Genomic DNA, 13,186 nt, shown 5'->3' with positions numbered 1-13,186 from the left:
TTGCTGATATGCAAATTGAAGATGTCACTGTTGAAGTACAACAGGATGAGGATACTGGTGTAGCTGGCGCTGAGGAGGAAGTTGGCGAGGAGGATTATGATGGTGATGTGGTTTGTTTAAATCAGGCTCCGGGGGAGACAGTGGTTCTCCGTGGGATGAAAAAGCCCATCACGTTCATGCCTGGGCAGAAGACCAAACATTCCACTTCTTTGGTCTGGCAATATTTCTATCCAAATCCGGACAACAACTGTCTTGCCATATGTACCATATGTAAAGGTGAAATAAGTAGGGGTAGGGATGTTAACCACCTAGGAACATCCTCCCTTATACGGCACCTGCAGCGCATTCATAAAAAGTTACTGTCAAGTTCAGAAACTTTGGCTAAGACCATAAGCAGTCCAGGGACACCTAAATCCCGTTGTCCTGTTGTATCCAAGCACCTGCAAACCACACCGCCAACTCCCTCCTCGTCAATTTCCTCCTTAGTCAGGATCGGAAGTAGTCCTGCAGGCCATGTCACTGGCATGACTGACTCTCCTATCCGGGATTCCTCCAGAGGATCCTGCATTGCTACGCCTCCTGCTGCCGCTGTTGCTGCTGCTGGGAGTCGTTCATCATCCCAGAGAGGAAGTAGGAACACCACTACTTTTACTAAACAATTGACCCTCCAACAGTCCTTAGCGAGGAGGATGAAGTACGACAGCAGTCATCCTGAAGCAAAACGTATAACTGAGGCCTTGACTGCTATGTTGGTGTTAGAGGTGCGTCCAGTATCCGCCATTAGTGCAGTGGGATTTAGACAATTGATGGAGGTAGTGTGTCCCCGGTTCCAAATCCCGTCTAGATTCCACTTCACTAGGCAGGCGATACCGAGACTGTAAAGAAATGTCAAAAAAAGTGTCCTCAGTGTCCTGAAAAATGCCGTTGTACCCAATGTCCACTTAACCACGGACATGTGGACAAGTGGAACAGGGCAGACTAAGGACTATATGACTGTGACAGCCCACTGGGTAGATGTATCACCTTACGCAGCAACAGCAGCAGCGTCACCAGTAGCAGCATCTCAGAAACGCCAGCTCGTTCCAAGGCAGGCTACGCTGTGTATCACCGGTTTCAGTAAGAGGCACACCGCCGACAACCTCTTAGAGAAACTGAGGGAAATCATCGCCCAGTGGCTTACCCCACTTAGACTCTCCTGGGGATTTGTGATATCTGGCAACGCCACCAATATTGTGCGGGCATTACATCTGGGCAAATTCCAGCACGTCCCATGTTTTGCTCACACAATAAACTTGGTGGTGCAGAATTTTCTGAAAAGCGACAGGGGCGTGCAGGAGACGCTTTGGGTGGCCCGAAAAATTTCTGGCCACTTTCGCCATCCAGCGACTGCGTGCCGAAGACTGGAGCGCCAGCAAACACTCTTGAACCTGCCCCCCCATCACCTGAAGCAAGTGGTTGTGACACGGTGGAACTCAACCTTCTATATGCTTCAGAGGATGGAGGAGCAGCAAAAGGCCATTCAAGCCTATACATCCACCTATGACATAGGCAAAGGAGGGGGTATGCACCTGACTCAAGCGCAGTGGAGAATGATTTCCGTGTTGTGCAAGGTTCTCCAGCCCTTCGAACTTGCCACACGTGAAGTCAGTTCAGACACTGCCAGCTTGAGTCAGGTCATTCCCCTCATCAGGCTTTTGCAGAAGCAGCTGGAGAAAGTGAAAGAGGAGCTAAGACGGAGCGATTCCGCTCAGCATGTGGGACTTGTGGATGAAGCCCTTCATTCGCTTTGCCAGGATTCCAGGGTGATCAATCTGTTGAAATCAGACCACTACATTTTGGCCACCGTGCTCGATCCTAGGTTTAAAGCCTATGTGGTGTCTCTCTTTCCGGCTGACACAAGCCTGCAGAGGTGCAAAGACCTGCTGGTGAAAACACTGTCAGCTGAAGCAGAACGTGACACGTCAACAGCTCCTTCTTCATTTTCTCCCGCAACTGGGGCTGCCAGGAAAAAACTTAGGTATCCTAAGCAACCTGCTGGCGTTGATGCAGGGCAGGCAGGACCAAGTTTGGACATCTGGTCCGGACTGAAGGACCTGGCAACAATTTCTGACATGTCTACTGTCACTGCATATGATACTGTCACCATTGACAGAATGGTGGAGGATTACATCGGTAACAGCATCCAAGTAGGCATGTCAGACAGTCCATACCTGTACTGGCAGGAAAAAGAGGCAATTTGGAGGCCCCTGTACAAACTGGCTCTATTTTACCTGAGTTGCCCCCCCTCCAGTGTGTACTCCGATAGAGTGTTTAGTGCAGCCGGGAACCTTGTCAGCGAAAGGCGTAGGAGGTTGCTTCCACAGAATGTGGAGAAGATGATGTTCATCAAAATGAATTATCAGCTCTTCCAGGGAGACCAGCCTCCAGAACGTACAGAGGGACCTGTGGTGGTGGATTCCAGTGGGGACGAGTTAATACTCTATGAGGATGAGGATGTACACAACACTGAAGAGGGATAGGAATCGGTGGATGAGGAGGATGAGGATGACATCTTGCCTCCGTAGAGCCAGTTTGTGCAGGGACAGATTAATTGCCAGCTTGTTTTGTGGGGGCCCAAACGAACCAATCATTTCATCCACAGTTGTGTGGCAGACCCTGGCGCTGAAATGATTGGTTTGTTAAAGTGTGCATGTCCTGTTTATACAACATAAGGGTGGGTGGGAGGGCCCAAGGACAATTCCATCTTGCACCTCTTTTTTTTCTTTGCATTATGTACAGTTTGGGGCCTAGTTTTTCAAACTGCCATCCTGTCTGCCACTGCAGTATCACGCCTAGATGGGTCACGTGTTTGTGCCGCCCACTCGTGTCGCTTATCATAGTCATCCAGCTACCTCGGTGCAACCTTTTGGACATAAAAACACTATTGTGAGGTGTGAAGTGTTCAGAATAGACTGGAAATGAGTGAAAATTAAGGTTATTGAGGTTAATAATAGCATAGGAGCAGAAAAACCTACAAATTCTGTGATTTTAGCTGTTTTTATGCTTTTTTTCAAAAAAATCCAGATCCAAAACACGAAGAAAGATCCAGATCCAAAACCAAAACACAAAAAGTGGCCGGTGCACACCCCTAATATATATATATATATATATATGCTGAGCCTGGGTCGGGAAGTCCTGAGGTGGACGTTTTAGAAAATCAATATTATAAAAGAAATTGGAGACATTAATATGCTTTAAAAAAAAAAAAAAAAAAACTCTTCCCTACTACCACCTTCAAAATATAAAAGAATATTTTTGAGGAATAAAATAATTTAGTTTTTTTTAAAAAGGCTGTCTGAGGCTTCTCCGCCCAGGCTTGTATTCATCATGGGCATGTGCTGTAGCAATATGAGAGAGAGGGGGTGCGGACAGGAAGGGAGAGAGATGGATAGACAGACAATGAGAGAGAGAGAGAGAGAGAGAGAGAGAGAGAGAGAGAGACTGTGCAGTACTCTTTATGTAAATGTAATAATTTGTACTAATCCTGATTTCTTTACTTTAACAGTTCCTTTACTCAAGCCACAACATTTACAATTTTTTTTTTTAAGTATTGGGCTTTTGGAAAACTCCTAAAAAGTACGTAAGGTAATTTTTTTTTTAATAATTATTAATTATTAATATTGACAAAACAAATAGATATATTTTTATAAATCTATATAGATATATAAAGGTATATTTACAAAAAGAGAGAGGGACAGAGGGCGAGACACTGATATGCAGGGAGAGACATGGAGGGACAGGGAAAGACATGGGGGGACAGGAAGAGAGGGACTGAGATGGACGGTCTTGGAGAGGGAATCGGTATTATATCCCGTTGGACGTAAGCCCGGCAGATGTAATAACGACGCTGGAAACTAGAAAGGAGAAGATCCCGAAAGGGTAAGTATCATATCTATCCCTAACCTTCCACCCCCATAACCCTCCCTAAGGGGGGCCTAACCCTAACTTCCCCGCAGGGGTGCCTAAACCTATCCCATCTTCCCCTAGCCTACCCCACACCCCCCCCCAGGGGGGTGCTAAACCCTAAATCCCCCCTCCACAGAATTTTTCAGAAGGTGAATACTTAGTTTTGGAATGTTGTGGCTTGAGTGAAGGCACTGTGTGGTGAAGAAATCAAGATGAGACCAATTTATTAAATGTATCAAAATTACATACAGAGTACTGTGCTCTCTCTCCGTTTCCGACCGTCTCTCTCTCTGACTCTTTCTCCCTGTCTGACCGTCTCCCTCCTTCTCTCCAAGGCTGTCTGTCTCAGTCCCTCACTCCCTGTCCCCATGTCTTTCCCTGTCTCTCCCTGTCTCTTCCTCTGTCTCGCCTTTTGTCCCTCTCTTTTTATAAATATATCTTTATATATAGATTTATACAAATATCTGTTTTGTTAATGTATTGAAAATAATAAAAAAAATAGACATTTTAGGAGTTTTCCAGAAGTAAAAAAATCGGGATTAGTACAAATTATTAATTGTATTACATTTACATAAAGAGTACTGCACTCCCTCTCCTTGTCAGTCTATCCATCTGTCTCTCCCTGTCCATCAGTCTCTCTCTCTCTCTGTGGTCTCTCTCTCTCTGTGGGTCTGATTCAGACCCGCTCGCGAGCGATTGCAAGCGGGTCGATGTTCGCCCAGTGCGCATGCGCACCAGCTCCGTCGAGCACATGCGCGAGACCCGGATAGCGACGGCAAGCTGTCGCTATGGGTCTCGCTACAAGGGGGGCGTGCTGTCGATGGTGAGTGACAGCACGTCTCCTTTGGTGGGCGTGCCGGGGGCGTTGCTGCCCAAACAGAGGCGTTCCCATGTGAACGTCTCCATCTGGGGCCGGCCCCACTGACATCACAAGTGATGTCAGTGGGAGTGTTCTCGGCTCTGTTAGAGCCAAAAGCACTCCAGGGCTCGCGGCAACGAGACCCTACCACAAGGGTCTCGTCGCAACCCCATCTTTTTGTCCGCTCGCTATAGCTGTGGGTGGTAACCCAAAGCTATGCGAGCGGCCGGGAGGCCGCTCTAAAAAAAGAGAGGGAGGGCACTGATTCAGAGCAAGCGCTCTGAATCAGGCCCTCTATTCTCTCTCCCTCTCTGTGTTCTCTCTCTCTCTCTGTGTTCTCTCTCCCTCTCTCTCTCTGTTCTCTCCCTCTCTCTCTGTTCTCTCCCTCTCTCTCTGTTCTCTCCCTCCCTCTCTCTCTGTTCTCTCCTTCTCCCTCTGTTCTCTCCCCTCTCCCTCGCCTCTCTTTCTCTCTCCTCTCTCTCTCTCTCTCTCTCTCTCTCTCTCTCCTGCAGCACATGCCCATGATGAATACAAGCCTGGGTGGAGAAGCCTCAGACAGTCTTTTTAAAAAAAATCTAAATTATTTTATTTCCCAAAATATTTTTTTATATTTTGAAGTGGGCAGTAGGGAAGGCTTGCAGCATGGCTAACGAGGACGTGATTGTGTGGACAGACATCAGGAGATTGGCAATCAGCTAAGCGTTCGGATGCTTCCGCTCCCTGTGCCTAGATTGTGAAATAAACACATACTGTATCAAGAATGTTTTATGTTTTTAATATTGTGCAAGTAAAATTAGAAGTTCTAATATACTTCACCATTGTGCGCCTCCTGTATTTTCTTATTTATACACACACTAGTAGCGCATGTTATTTACCTGCTACATGCTCCTTCCTCCTCATCTACCCCATCTGTGTCACCCCTGTTTGTCTTCCCCTCCCTTTTAGAATGTACGCTCTTACGAGCAGGGCCCTCTACCCTCTTGTGCTTCTCGCTACTTTAGTTTCATCTACTTCTTACTCACCACTAGGGCACCTAACACTTGGTTGCTTTTGTTCTGTTGCTTATCTGGGTGTTATGGTCACTAATGTAGCAATATATATTATCCATGTCCTGCTCCTGTATTGTATTGTATTGTTCTGTATGTCGCTTGTCTACAACTTGTTTATGTACTTTGTAAGGCGCTGCGGAACATTTGTGGCGCCGTATAAATAAATGATAATAATAATAATAGTACTGCTCCGAGTGCCACTGGTGGGGGCTCCCATTGTCAGCTCTCTATAATTAATTTCCCCTGACTACCAGCTAACAGGTCACGGCTCCTCTCCAACACTATCCCGACCCCCCCTTGCCTTTGAATAACTTACCTGAAAAATCTCTGCTGGTCTCTGGCACCTCGATCCTCTTTGTGTGCGCCGAAACTCCTGTCCCACGTCGGCGCACGCTGCTGCTGCTGCTCCCACGCTGACTCAAGGAGGATGATTTGGCTAACCTGGCCCATCTAGGTGATGAGCTGAACATCCAACCTATCGTGCGTTGGCAGGTCGGGCATGCACACAGAACAATGCACCAATATATCTGCAGATATATTGGGCATCGGCTGTGCTGCACGGCCGACGCAATATGTCTGTGAACGACGTCGGTCACAGACATATTGTTTGTTAACGATATATTGTCCATTCAATTGATTGGCCAATATATCTTTCAGTGTGTACCCAGCATGACTAGACTTATTTACTATTTGAAGCATATTCTAATTTCCTTATTCATAATAAACCAAGTGCATATAATACAGTTCACTCCTGATGTAATCCAGTGGCCTATACTATTTTCTCCTGGTGCAACCCAGGCACCTATACTACTGTTCTCTCCTGGTGTAACCTAGGCACATACACTACTGCTCTCTCCATGTGTAGCCCATGGGCATATACTACTGTTCTCTCCTGGTGTAACCCATGGGCATATACTACTGTTCCCTCCATGTGTAGCTCAGGTGCATATACTACTGTTCTCTCTCCTGGTGTAACCCAGGCGCATATACTACTGTTCTCTCCTGGTGTAACCCATGGGCATATACTACTGTTCTCTCCTGGTGTAACCCATGGGCATATACTACTGTTCTCTCCATGTGTAGCCCAGGCGCATAAACTACTGTTCTCTCTCCTGGTGGAACCAAGGCGCATATACTACTGTTCTCTCTCCTGGTGCAGCCCAGGCGCCTATACTACTGTTCTCTTCTAGTTTAACCCATGGGCATATACTACTGTTCCCTCCATGTGTAGCTCAGGCGCATCTACTACTGTTCTCTCTCCTGGTGTAACCCAGCCACATATACTACTGTTCTCTCCTGGTGTAACCCAGGCGCATATACTACTGTTCTCTCCTGGTGTAACCCATGAGCATATACTACTGTTCTCTCCATGTGTAGCCCAGGCGCTTAAACTACTGTTCTCTCTCCTGGTGGAACCCAGGCGCATATACTACTGTTCTCTCTCCTGATGCAGCCCAAGCACATATACTACTGTTCTCTTCTGGTGTAGCTCAGGCACATATACTACGGTTCTGTTCTGGTGTAACCCAGGCGCATATACTACTGTTCTCTCTCCTGGTGTAACCCAGGCGCATATACTACTGTTCTCTCTCCTGGTGTAGCCCAGGTGCATATACTACTGTTTTCTCTCCTGGTGTAACCCAGGCACATATACTACTGTTCTCTTCTGGTGTAACCAAGGCGCATATACTACTGTTCTCTCCTGGTGTAACCCATGGGCATATACTACTGTTCTCTCCATGTGTAGCCCAGGCGCATAAACTACTGTTCTCTCTCCTGGTGGAACCCAGGCGCATATACTACTGTTCTCTCTCCTGGTGCAGCCCAGGCGCATATACTACTGTTCTCTTCTGGTGTAACCCATGGGCATAAACTACTGTTCTCTCTCCTGGTGGAACCCAGGCGCATATACTACTGTTCTCTCCATGTGTAGCCCAGGCGCATATACTACTGTTCTCTCTCCTGGTGTAACCCAAGCGCATATACTACTGTTCTCTCTCCTGGTGTAACCAATGGGCATATACTACTTTTCTCTCCATGTGTAGCCCAGGCACATATACTACTGTTCTCTCCTGGTGTAACCCATGGACATATACTACTGTTCTCTCCATGTGTAGCCCAGGCGCATATACTACTGGTGCAACCCAGGCGCATATACTACTGTTCTCTCTCCTCGTGTAGCCCAGGTGCATATACTACTGTTCTCTCCTGGTGTAGCCCAGGCGCATATACTACTGTTTTCTCCTGGTGTAACCCATGGACATATACTACTGTTCTCTCCTGGTGTAGCCCAGGCGCATATACTACTGTTCTCTCTCCTGGTGTAACCCAGGCGCATATACTACTGTTCTCTCTCCTGGTGTAGCCCAGGTGCATATACTACTGTTTTCTCTCCTGGTGTAACCCAGGCACATATACTACTGTTCTCTCCTGGTGTAACCCAGGCGCATATACTACTGTTCTCTCCTGGTGTAACCCATGGGCATATACTACTGTTCTCTCCATGTGTAGCCCAGGCGCATAAACTACTGTTCTCTCTCCTGGTGGAACCCAGGCGCATATACTACTGTTCTCTCTCCTGGTGCAGCCCAGGCGCTTATACTACTGTTCTCTTCTGGTGTAACCCATGGGCATAAACTACTGTTCTCTCTCCTGGTGGAACCCAGGCGCATATACTACTGTTCTCTTCTGGTGTAGCCCAGGCACATATACTACTGTTCTCTTCTGGTGTAACCCATGGGCATATACTACTGTTCCCTCCATGTGTAGCTCAGGCGCATATACTACTGTTCTCTCTCCTGGTGTAACCCAGGCACATATACTAGTGTTCTCTCCTGGTGTAACCCAGGCGCATATACTACGGTTCTCTCCTGGTGTAACCCATGGGCATATACTACTGTTCTCTCCATGTGTAGCCCAGGCGCATATACTACTGTTCTCTCTCCTGGTGTAACCCAAGCGCATATACTACTGTTCTCTCTCCTGGTGTAACCAATGGGCATATACTACTTTTCTCTCCATGTGTAGCCCAGGCACATATACTACTGTTCTCTCCTGGTGTAACCCATGGACATATACTACTGTTCTCTCCATGTGTAGCCCAGGCGCATATACTACTGGTGCAACCCAGGCGCATATACTACTGTTCTCTCTCCTCGTGTAGCCCAGGTGCATATACTACTGTTCTCTCCTGGTGTAGCCCAGGCGCATATACTACTGTTTTCTCCTGGTGTAACCCATGGACATATACTACTGTTCTCTCCTGGAGTAGCCCAGGTACCTATACTACTGTTCTCTCCTGGTGTAGCCCAGGCGCATATACTACTGTTCTCTCTCCTGGTGTAACCCAGGCGCATATACTACTGTTCTCTCTCCTGGTGTAGCCCAGGTGCATATACTACTGTTTTCTCTCCTGGTGTAACCCAGGCACATATACTACTGTTCTCTCCTGGTGTAACCCAGGCGCATATACTACTGTTCTCTCCTGGTGTAACCCATGGGCATATACTACTGTTCTCTCCATGTGTAGCCCAGGCGCATAAACTACTGTTCTCTCTCCTGGTGGAACCCAGGCGCATATACTACTGTTCTCTCTCCTGGTGTAGCCCAGGTGCATATACTACTGTTTTCTCTCCTGGTGTAACCCAGGCACATATACTACTGTTCTCTCCTGGTGTAACCCAGGCGCATATACTACTGTTCTCTTCTGGTGTAACCCATGGGCATAAACTACTGTTCTCTCTCCTGGTGGAACCCAGGCGCATATACTACTGTTCTCTTCTGGTGTAGCCCAGGCACATATACTACTGTTCTCTTCTGGTGTAACCCATGGGCATATACTACTGTTCCCTCCATGTGTAGCTCAGGCGCATATACTACTGTTCTCTCTCCTGGTGTAACCCAGGCACATATACTAGTGTTCTCTCTTGGTGTAACCCAGGCGCATATACTACTGTTCTCTCCTGGTGTAACCCATGGGCATATACTACTGTTCTCTCCATGTGTAGCCCAGGTGCATAAACTACTGTTCTCTCTCCTGGTGGAACCCAGGCGCATATACTACTGTTCTCTCTCCTGATGCAGCCCAGGCGCATATACTACTGTTCTCTTCTGGTGTAGCCCAGGCACATATACTACTGTTCTCTCCTGGTGTAACCCAGGCGCATATACTACTGTTCTCTCCATGCGTAGCCCAGGCGCATATTCTACTGTTCTCTCCTGGTGTAACCAATGGGCATATACTACTGTTCTCTCCATGTGTAGCCCTGGCGCATATACTACTGTTCTCTCTCCTGGTGTAACCCAGGCGCATATACTACTGTTCTCTCTCCTGGTGTAACCCATGGGCATATACTACTTTTCTCTCCATGTGTAGCCCAGGCACATATACTACTGTTCTCTCCTGGTGTAACCCATGGACATATATTACTGTTCTCTCCATGTGTAGCCCAGGCGCATATACTACTGGTGTAACCCAGGCGCAAATACTACTGTTCTCTCTCCTCATGTAGCCCAGGTGCATATACTACTGTTCTCTCCTGGTGTAACCCATGGGCATATACTACTGTTCTCTCCATGTCTAGCCCAGGTGCATAAACTACTGTTCTCTCTCCTGGTGGAACCAAGGCGCATATACTACTGATCTCTCTCCTGATGCAGCCCAGGCGCATATACTACTGTTCTCTTCTGGTGTTGCCCAGGCACATATACTACTGTTCTCTCCTGGTGTAACCCAGGCGCATATACTACTGTTCTCTCCATGCGTAGCCCAGGCGCATATACTACTGTTCTCTCCTGGTGTAACCCATGGGCATATACTACTGTTCTCTCCATGTGTAGCCCAGGCGCATATACTACTGTTCTCTCTTCTGGTGTAACCCAGGCGCATATACTACTGTTCTCTCTCCTGGTGTAACCCATGGGCATATACTACTTTTCTCTCCATGTGTAGCCCAGGCACATATACTACTGTTCTCTCCTGGTGTAACCCATGGACATATACTACTGTTCTCTCCATGTGTATCCCAGGCGCATATACTACTGGTGTAACCCAGGCGCATATACTACTGTTCTCTCTCCTCGTGTAGCCCAGGTGCATATACTACTGTTCTCTCCTGGTGTAGCCCAGGCGCATATACTACTGTTTTCTCCTGGTGTAACCCATGGACATATACTACTGTTCTCTCCTGGTGTAGCCCAGGTGTCTATACTACTGTTCTCTCCTGGTGTAGCCCAGGCGCATATACTACTGTTCTCTCTCCTGGTGTAACCCAGGCGCATATACTACTGTTCTCTCTCCTGGTGGAACCCAGGCGCATATACTACTGTTCTCTCTCCTGGTGCAGCCCAGGCGCATATACTACTGTTCTCTTCTGGTGTAACCCATGGGCATAAACTACTGTTCTCTCTCCTGGTGGAACCCAGGCGCATATACTACTGTTCTCTTCTGGTGTAGCCCAGGCACATATACTACTGTTCTCTTCTGGTGTAACCCATGGGCATATACTACTGTTCCCTCCATGTGTAGCTCAGGCGCATATACTACTGTTCTCTCTCCTGGTGTAACCCAGGCACATATACTAGTGTTCTCTCCTGGTGTAACCCAGGCGCATATACTACTGTTCTCTCCTGGTGTAACCCATGGGCATATACTACAGTTCTCTCCATGTGTAGCCCAGGCGCATATACTACTGTTCTCTCTCCTGGTGTAACCCAAGCACATATACTACTGTTCTCTCTCCTGGTGTAACCAATGGGCATATACTACTTTTCTCTCCATGTGTAGCCCAGGCACATATACTACTGTTCTCTCCTGGTGTAACCCATGGACATATACTACTGTTCTCTCCATGTGTAGCCCAGGCGCATATACTACTGGTGCAACCCAGGCGCATATACTACTGTTCTCTCTCCTGGTGTAACCCAGGCGCATATACTACTGTTCTCTCTCCTGGTGGAACCCAGGCGCATATACTACTGTTCTCTCTCCTGGTGCAGCCCAGGCGCATATACTACCGTTCTCTTCTGGTGTAACCCATGGGCATAAACTACTGTTCTCTCTCCTGGTGGAACCCAGGCGCATATACTACTGTTCTCTTCTGTTGTAGCCCAGGCACATATACTACTGTTCTCTTCTGGTGTAACCCATGGGCATATACTACTGTTCCCTCCATGTGTAGCTCAGGCGCATATACTACTGTTCTCTCTCCTGGTGTAACCCTGGCACATATACTAGTGTTCTCTCCTGGTGTAACCCAGGCGCATATACTACTGTTCTCTCCTGGTGTAACCCATGGGCATATACTACTGTTCTCTCCATGTGTAGCCCAGGCGCATATACTACTGTTCTCTCTCCAGGTGTAACCCAAGCGCATATACTACTGTTCTCTCTCCTGGTGTAACCAATGGGCATATACTACTTTTCTCTCCATGTGTAGCCCAGGCACATATACTACTGTTCTCTCTTGGTGTAACCCATGGACATATACTACTGTTCTCTCCATGTGTAGCCCAGGCGCATATACTACTGGTGCATCCCAGGCGCATATACTACTGTTCTCTCTCCTCGTGTAGCCCAGGTGCATATACTACTGTTCTCTCCTGGTGTAGCCCAGGTGCATATACTACTGTTTTCTCCTGGTGTAACCCATGGACATATACTACTGTTCTCTCCTGGTGTAGCCCAGGTACCTATACCACTGTTCTCTCCTGGTGTAGCCCAGGCGCATATACTACTGTTCTCTCTCCTGGTGTAACCCAGGCGCATATACTACTGTTCTCTCTCCTGGTGTAGCCCAGGTGCATATACTACTGTTTTCTCTCCTGGTGTAACCCAGGCACATATACTACTGTTCTCTCCTGGTGTAACCCAGGCGCATATACTTCTGTTCTCTCCTGGTGTAACCCATGGGCATATACTACTGTTCTCTCCATGTGTAGCCCAGGTGCATAAACTACTGTTCTCTCTCCTGGTGGAACCCAGGCGCATATACTACTGTTCTCTCTCCTGGTGCAGCCCAGGCACATATACTACTGTTCTCTTCTGGTGTAACCCATGGGCATAAACTACTGTTCTCTCTCCTGGTGGAACCCAGGCGCATATACTACTGTTCTCTTCTGGTGTAGCCCAGGCACATATACTACTGTTCTCTTCTGGTGTAACCCATGGGCATATACTACTGTTCCCTCCATGTGTAGCTCAGGCGCATATACTACTGTTCTCTCTCCTGGTGTAACCCAGGCACATATACTAGTGTTCTCTCCTGGTGTAACCCAGGCGCATATACTACTGTTCTCTCCTGGTGTAACCCATGGGCATATACTACTGTTCTCT

The sequence above is a fragment of the Taudactylus pleione genome, unplaced genomic scaffold, assembly GCF_031769625.1.
Source record: "Taudactylus pleione unplaced genomic scaffold, aTauple2 ptg000374l, whole genome shotgun sequence".
Classification (NCBI taxonomy): Eukaryota; Metazoa; Chordata; class Amphibia; order Anura; family Myobatrachidae; genus Taudactylus; species Taudactylus pleione.
This window is presented reverse-complemented; position numbering follows the sequence as displayed.